The sequence below is a fragment of the Hipposideros armiger genome, unplaced genomic scaffold (genome assembly GCF_001890085.2).
Source record: "Hipposideros armiger isolate ML-2016 unplaced genomic scaffold, ASM189008v1 scaffold_295, whole genome shotgun sequence".
NCBI lineage: Eukaryota > Metazoa > Chordata > Mammalia > Chiroptera > Hipposideridae > Hipposideros > Hipposideros armiger.
Window position 1 is genome coordinate 1364825 of NW_017731645.1, and position 8298 is coordinate 1373122.

Here is an 8298-nt window from a genome sequence, read left to right on the forward strand (position 1 = left end):
GATCAAGTAGGGAGGGGCCGACTCACGTAAAGACCCCCCCACACGGGAAACTGAAGCTTTGCACTTTTGGATTTGTTGGGACTGGGTGGGGGCTGTACCCACTCATTATGATTCTGCATGTCCAGGGGGGCACAAGCCCCCGGGTGCTGCCTCTGTGCACGCCCGCTGGCCCGATGGGTACTGTGTTCACCTCAAAGCGCCCCAAGCCTCCGGCCACCGTCCCCGTGCGCCCCGAGGCCCCCGGCCTCCCCCAGCCTCCCGGCCACCCTCCCCCGGCGCCCCGAGCCTCCCGGCCGCCCTCCCCGGGAGCCCCTAGCCCCTGGCCGCCCTCCCTCGGCCTCCCCGAGCCCCCAGCCACCCTTTCTAAGCGCCGCTCAGCCAATAGACCGACACAAGAGTTGGGTCACTGGTGGTCTGAGAAGGCAGCGGGTTAATACCTCCAAAAACTGCCTTAACATTTTCAGACCAGTCTGGGGTTTTTAAGGGAAAATCTGGGCAACCCAGGAACAATGATGGGATCAGCCCAATACCATTGAGATTGTGATCAATAAACAGGGAACTGGGTGAGACAGGGCACATTCTGAGCTCCAGCCTCGGGGGTGATCTGTTGTTACGCTACAGGCAGGTCAAGGAAAGGGGAGGCCGGGGACCTGGAGAGGCCTCTACTGTGGGGGGCCAACCGGGCCCTGTTTCGATTCCCCCTCGTCTTTATTCATTTTATTTCTGTAAAATTATGATGGTTGCAAGGGTCGGAGACAATGGCCATTCTTGGCTGCTTCCTGCTGAGACTGGACATCGTCCCTGCCTGTGGGCACTCGAGATTCTTGCTTATTTTCCCTAAAGGAGCCCAGAGAATAGGAGCGCCAAAAGGCGTCCAGTGGGCACCCCAGGTGGGCACAGGTGAGGACAAAACTGAGCAGGTCCAGCCGTTCAGTGTGAAGAGGAGCTAGGGGTCTTCAGTGGGCTCACAGGAACAGGGTGAGAGCCGTCTTCCTGGGGGAGTCCTGTGGAGACTTAAATAAGTTTGATTCGAGGGAAGGGACACAGCCACTGACTCTCATGCCCGACAGCAGTTGGGGTGCTCGGAAAACAGCAAGGGGTCCCTTCCGCTTAGGAGCTAACTGCTCTGTTAGAGACACCCCCCCCCCCGCTCCACCCCACCCCAGGCTCCCAACAGTACTTGGTCCCTGGCTCTCCGGGGCTACAAAGTGTGGAGGGCGCAGCCCGGGGGAGGTGCCAGTCCCCATATTTCCCAAGTGCCTGCCGAACCTCTGCCCCAAGGTGACGACACAGGAGATAACAGAACTGAGGTCAGATCACAAAGTAACAGGGAACAGTTAGAGCCGGGCCCAGAGGTGCCCTGACGAAACTCCAGAGCCCTTAAGTCTGATGTGCTGTCTTATGTACGTTTCCTCGGAGGCACAGGGCAGCGGGAAGGAACGGGCTTGAGAGGAGCCCAAGGTGAGGGGCTTTACTTATCCGCACCGCCGACCTGGTCTGGAGGGAGCAGGTCCAGGGCGAGCGGTCAGGACAGAATCTGCGGCGCCCGTATCAACCAGGATATGAACGGGCTCACCTGCCACGTCAAGGGTCCCTGCAGTTGCTCCCCTGTGAGGAGCATGGCCTCTTTCCTCTGGGGGAGCCACTGGGAACCCCGGGCCCACCAGCCAATCACAACCACAGGCGTTAGCAGCTGGTCCGGGCTCCCTTCAGAGCAGGGGAGAACCCCTCCTCCAGGGCCCTTTGCTTGGCACAGGCGGCACGCTGCTTTGCAGGGTTAGGACCCTCCTTACCCCCGGGGCCTGGGCTTCCACATCCAAACAGGCTCCTTTGTCTCCCCTGGGGCTGCCGGGGTGGCCCCGAGGTGGCCCTGGCCCTGGCCCTGGGCCTGGACTGTCCACTAACTGCAGCCACAAACCTGGCCTGCCTCCGGCCTCGTGCTCCAGTCTCACTGTTCCTTTTCCCTTGCTGTCCCTGTCTCGGTTAAAGACACTCAGACAAATTCCTGGCCGTCTCTAGGACCTGGGCCTCTATCAGGGAGCTGACGGGCCAGAGCCATTATCATCCCTGTCAGGCCAGCGAACACATCAGGCCAGGCTTCCTCACACAGGCCCACGCGCTGAACTCCAGCAGTCCTAAGACACAGACGTCCGCACAGCTCTTAGCAAAACTTAGTTCTTAGATTTAGTTCCCTTGAGTGACTGAAGTCTAAGACACTATAAAACATTCTGATGACATACAATTTTTGTTTTCCAGGTAGACAACTTTTTCATATCAGTGGCACACCAATAGTCTAACAAACTTTGATGTATTTAGCAGAGAGAAAACTTAACTACCGTATTTCCCCATGAATAAGACACACCCTTTTACAAAAAATTTGGGGTCTAAAAACTGGGTGCGTCTTATACAGTGGTTGTAGATTTTTTTTACTTGCATTTCCCGCTGAGGACGAGGCATCTATGGACAGTGATTCGTCATCAGACACAGATGAAGACAAGCTAATGGCTGGGAGTTTTGACAGTGATGAGGAGTTGCATGAATTTTGTGATGAATAAAACGATTTCAATACCCTTATGGAATACATTTTTTTTTCAAATTTGAGGCCCCAAAATTAAGGTGCGTCTTATACATGGGAGCGTCTTATACATGGGGAAATATGGTAATTTTGTACCAGCTTACTTCTGATATTGAAAGTTATTTAGTTGCAATCATCTTTATATATGGTTATATATAAAATTTTCTCAAGATTTTTCTTCACAAACGTTCTACAGCTTTCCCCGTCCCTCTGAGTTTGTCTCCTCACTCACTCAGAAATAACCATCCTTAGGACAAACTACTTTCTTTCAGTTCCTTCAACAATGCATTTCTGTACCTTGAAAACACACATCATTTTCCTTTCATATTAATTAGAATCCATAACCTTCAGAACTTTAATTTCTATTGACAACTAAAAGCAAGTACCCAGTATTTCCTTTAGCAAATCCATAAATACATTTTCTAACCTTTAGAAGTATAGATTTTATAATAAAATACAAGATATATTTATTAACAGATCTTAATCTAGCTTTTAGTGCTCCTGTGACAAGCCAGAAATAGATGAACTCATACCTACCTAGTAATTAATATATCAGTATTTCATTATTTTGAAATAAATACCTAGATATTCAATAATTTATCACTTAACACAACATAGTAAAGCTGAAATCTTAAGTTACCAATAGATGCTGAGAAACCTCATCCAAGCATCCACATTATATAATTATTACTGAAGTTTCATCTAAAACCTTATTTTAGTTAACATTTTATTAGTTCTTAATTCTATGGAATTTCAAAGGTAATTATTATCCAAGCTGCTTTCCTGACAAATTTTGTGACAGAGGTAACATAAATTTATGTTTGTAAACCCAGGTAAAACAAGAGACCATATTTGATGTTAATAACTGTAAAAAAATACCTATTTAACCAAAAGTTAAACCAGCCTTAGTATCAAATATTTTCTTAGATCAAGTGACCCTGAAAAGTAAGAGTTAATTTTTATTATTTAAATTTATATAAGCACTTAATCTTTTTAAGCCAATCAAACAATCTGTTAATACCATCCGGTAGCAAAAACACTACATTGTATAAAAACCACAGACAGGCCAGCCAAGTGGCTCAGTTGGTTAAGAGCGTGAGCTCTGAGCAAAAGGGCCTCCGGTTCGATTTCCACATGGGCCAGTGATGCTGTGCCCCAGCTGAGCTGTCGCTGAGCTGCCAACAGTTGGCAGGATGGCTCAGCTGGTGAGAGAACATGCTCCTAACAACAAGGTCCCTGGTTTGACTCCTGTGTGGGATGATGGGCTGTGCCCACCCACAAATAAGATTGAACAGGGCACCTTGAGCTGAGCAGCTGCAAGCTGCCGACGGGCGACTGGACTTGGAGCTGAGCTAGCTGCACCCTCCACAACTAAGACTGAAGGACAACAACTTGGCTGTTCCCCTTCCCCAATTCCCCAATACTGTTCCCCTTTCCCAATAAAAAAACAAAAAAAATAACAGACAAGCACAGATATCAGAGATTGCATACATATAAAAAGAATTATTAACAATTGCAGAGAGGGCCTAAGGTCTTACAGTTGCCCCTACAATTTCAAAGAGGCTGGAACAAGGGGTGGGGGCCTGGCTTGGTTCAGAGAATTAGCCACTTGGTTTTAAAAGTGTCTCTTTTTTTCCCTCTAGTTACCTCAGCCTCAGGCATTCCTGATTGTAAGTGGATTAGGGGATGGGTGGGGTCCTCTTTTCTCCGAACTATCAGTTTAGCTCCCTTCTTTCCAGAGTTTATTGTAGAGGCTTATACATAAGAAATTTCATCCTATCTCCCAGAACAATTCCAGATGTAAACAATATAATAATTAAGTGAACCACTGAGCAACCGTGCCCTCCAGAATCAAATATATACATTGGCCAAACAGTACTGGAATAGAACCTTAATTTCTTTTCGGTCAACAGCTCATAGCCACCGTTTTGCCAATGGCCTAATACTTTGCCCAGTGGGCTCCCCGCTGGAATTGAAACCTTCGATCCCATTATCGAGCTGGAACAAATGCAGCTGCTCTGAGTACAAACGTACACAGAGATCCAAGTGTTCCCTGGATCAGACAGACAAAAACCAGAAAAACCAGATTCGGACCCGAACACCAGATAAACCAGACGTATTTAGGTGCCAGGTTCAGATGCGAGTCCTCTTACTCCATCAGACCATTAGATATTCAGCCAGTGGGTTAAAACCAGAAACAGATGTGGCCTAAGACCACCAGATGCCCAAAGGCCGAGACCAGACATGGTGGCTTTTACAGTGCGGCGGGTGGGCCCGCTTCCCGGGGCACGGAGCTGCCAGCCACAGGCGCACTTACCGGAGCCAGAGCAAGCTTGCACCCAGGGCCCCTTACTGGTGGGGGCCTTATGCCTTGCTGGACATTGCAACCTCACTTATTGGTGCCAATGGGCTAGGTACAACCCCCAAATGGCCCTCAGAGAGGAGCCCGGGTGGTTGAGTGCAAAATCCTCTGGCTGTGCCCGCCAGGGCCACCCCACTTCTGGAGACAGTAACTATAGGCAGGAAACAGCAAACGCTTCTATCCAAGCAGCAAAAAAAGGCGTCCATGTGGGTGGGCCCTGGTGCAAGCCCTCTCTGGCGAGCGCGGCAGGTGCTTCCAGAGGCTGGTCCCCCACCAAGGAATCCGCCCAGCCCAGGCAGCCCCCAAGACCCTCCACAAGCCCAAAGCCTTACCGGAGAAACCCCGGGGCCGTCCCATCGTGGTTGCCACAGACCGAAACCAGAGGCCAAACAAGCCCGGGGCTTGAGAAGACAGCGGGCTAACATCTCCCAAAACTGCCTTCACCTTCTCAGACCAGCTGCGGGTATTTAAGGGAAAACGGGCGTTCCTACAGAGGCAGCCCAGGAGTAGTGATGGGATCAACCTGATACCATGGAGATTGTGATCAGTAAGCCTAAAGGTATTCATCATTAGTTTCAGGGTAATTTTCTAAAACAGGGAACTGGTTGGGACTGGGGACATTGGAGCTCCAGCCTCAGGGGGGTGATCTATTGTTAAGCTATAGGCAGGTCAAGGAAAGGGGCAGCCCGGGACCTGGAGAGGCCTCTACTGTGGGGGGCCAACCGGGCCCTGTGTCAGGCCCTGAGCTCTCAACCACCGTTCCCAGGCCACGCCCTGGGCAGCAGTTCTGGCGGAGGCGACAGGACTGGCCCCTCTGCAGTTCACAGACAGCGCGCTGTGTTTGAAGTCGGGGGCTGGTGCTGCCTGCACCGCTCAGCCAGTAGACCGACACAGGAGCTGGGTCATGGAAGACGTGTTTATCATCAGAGCACCCGTGGTCTGAGAAGGCAGCAGGCTGACACCTCCCAAAACTGCCTTCACCTTCTCAGACCAGCTGGGGGTATTTAAGGGAAAACGGGCGTTCTTCCAGAGGCCACGTGACGCTTTGGGGGCGTGGAGCCTCCCCTCTGGCTCTCTAACGTGGTCACCAACCCAGAAGCAGTGATGACAGTAACCTGGAAAGAATGCCAGGCCATAAAGATTGTAATCGACAAGCTCGATTGTCACTATAAGCAAGCCTAAGTTTCACGGTAATTATCTAAAACTGGGAACTGGGACAGGGGACATTGCAAACTCAAATCACAGGGAGGGGGCCCCAACCAGGCCCTGTTTCAATCCCCCTTGTCTTATGTTCATTTTTTTCCTATAAAATCAGTAAGGTTAGGGTAGAGAGGAAATGAAATAACTATTAATTAAGACAACTTGTAAATGCAGGGATACAAGAAACCACCACTCTTGGTGCTTCCTGCCCAGAGTGGGCCTCGTCCCCGCCACGGGCACCAGAGTTCTTTGCTCTTCAGTCACAGCGGCGAGGGGGCTCTGGGGGAACGGCAGGACAAAAAGCTGGTCCTCTTGGTTAAGCAGCAGCTGACCTGGCGTGGGAACCCTGGTGGATGACCATCTGTAGATAACACTAACTTATCTGTTCAAAGAGGAGCTAGGGGTCTTCAGTGGGCTCACAGGAACAGGGTGAGAGCCGTCCTCCTGGGGGAGTCCTATGGAGACTTAAATAAGTTTGATTCGAGGGAAGCGGACCCAGCCACTGACTCTCACGCCCGACAGCAGTTGGGGTGCTCGGAAAACAGCAAGGGGTCCCTTCCGCTTAGAAGCTAACTGCTCTGTTAGAGACACCCCCCCCACCCCAGGCTCCCAACAGTACTTGGTCCCTGACTCTCCGGGGCTACAAAGTGTGGAGGGCGCAGCCCGGGGGAGGTGCCAGTCCCCATATTTCCCAAGTGCCTGCCGAACCTCTGCCCCAAGGTGATGACACAGGAGATAACAGAACTGAGGTCAGATCCCAAAGCAACAGGGAACAGTTAGAACCGGGGCCCAGGGGTGCCCTGACAAAACTCCTCCAGAGTCCTTGTTAAGTCTGATGTGCTGTCTTATGTACGTTTCCTCGGAGGCACAGGGCAGCGGGAAGGAACGGGCTTGAGAGGAGCCCAAGGTGAGGGGCTTTACTTATCCGCACCGCCGACCTGGTCTGGAGGGAGCAGGTCCAGGGCGAGCGGTCAGGACAGAATCTGCGGCGCCCGTATCAACCAGGACATGAACGGGCTCACCTGCCACGTCAAGGGTCCCTGCAGTTGCTCCCCTGTGAGGAGCATGGCCTCTTTCCTCTGGGGGAGCCACTGGGAACCCCGGGCCCACCAGCCAATCACAACCACAGGCGTTAGCAGCTGGTCCGGGCTCCCTTCAGAGCAGGGGAGAACCCCTCCTCCAGGGCCCTTTGCTTGGCACAGGCGGCACGCTGCTTTGCAGGGTTAGGACCCTCCTTACCCCCGGGGCCTGGGCTTCCACATCCAAACAGGCTCCTTTGTCTCCCCTGGGGCTGCCGGGGTGGCCCCGAGGTGGCCCTGGCCCTGGCCCTGGGCCTGGACTGTCCACTAACTGCAGCCACAAACCTGGCCTGCCTCCGGCCTCGTGCTCCAGTCTCACTGTTCCTTTTCCCTTGCTGTCCCTGTCTCGGTTAAAGACACTCAGACAAATTCCTGGCCGTCTCTAGGACCTGGGCCTCTATCAGGGAGCTGACGGGCCAGAGCCATTATCATCCCTGTCAGGCCAGCGAACACATCAGGCCAGGCTTCCTCACACAGGCCCACGCGCTGAACTCCAGCAGTCCTAAGACACAGACGTCCGCACAGCTCTTAGCAAAACTTAGTTCTTAGATTTAGTTCCCTTGAGTGACTGAAGTCTAAGACACTATAAAACATTCTGATGACATACAATTTTTGTTTTCCAGGTAGACAACTTTTTCATATCAGTGGCACACCAATAGTCTAACAAACTTTGATGTATTTAGCAGAGAGAAAACTTAACTACCGTATTTCCCCATGAATAAGACACACCCTTTTACAAAAAATTTGGGGTCTAAAAACTGGGTGCGTCTTATACAGTGGTTGTAGATTTTTTTTACTTGCATTTCCCGCTGAGGACGAGGCATCTATGGACAGTGATTCGTCATCAGACACAGATGAAGACAAGCTAATGGCTGGGAGTTTTGACAGTGATGAGGAGTTGCATGAATTTTGTGATGAATAAAACGATTTCAATACCCTTATGGAATACATTTTTTTTTCAAATTTGAGGCCCCAAAATTAAGGTGCGTCTTATACATGGGAGCGTCTTATACATGGGGAAATATGGTAATTTTGTACCAGCTTACTTCTGATATTGAAAGTTATTTAGTTGCAATCATCTT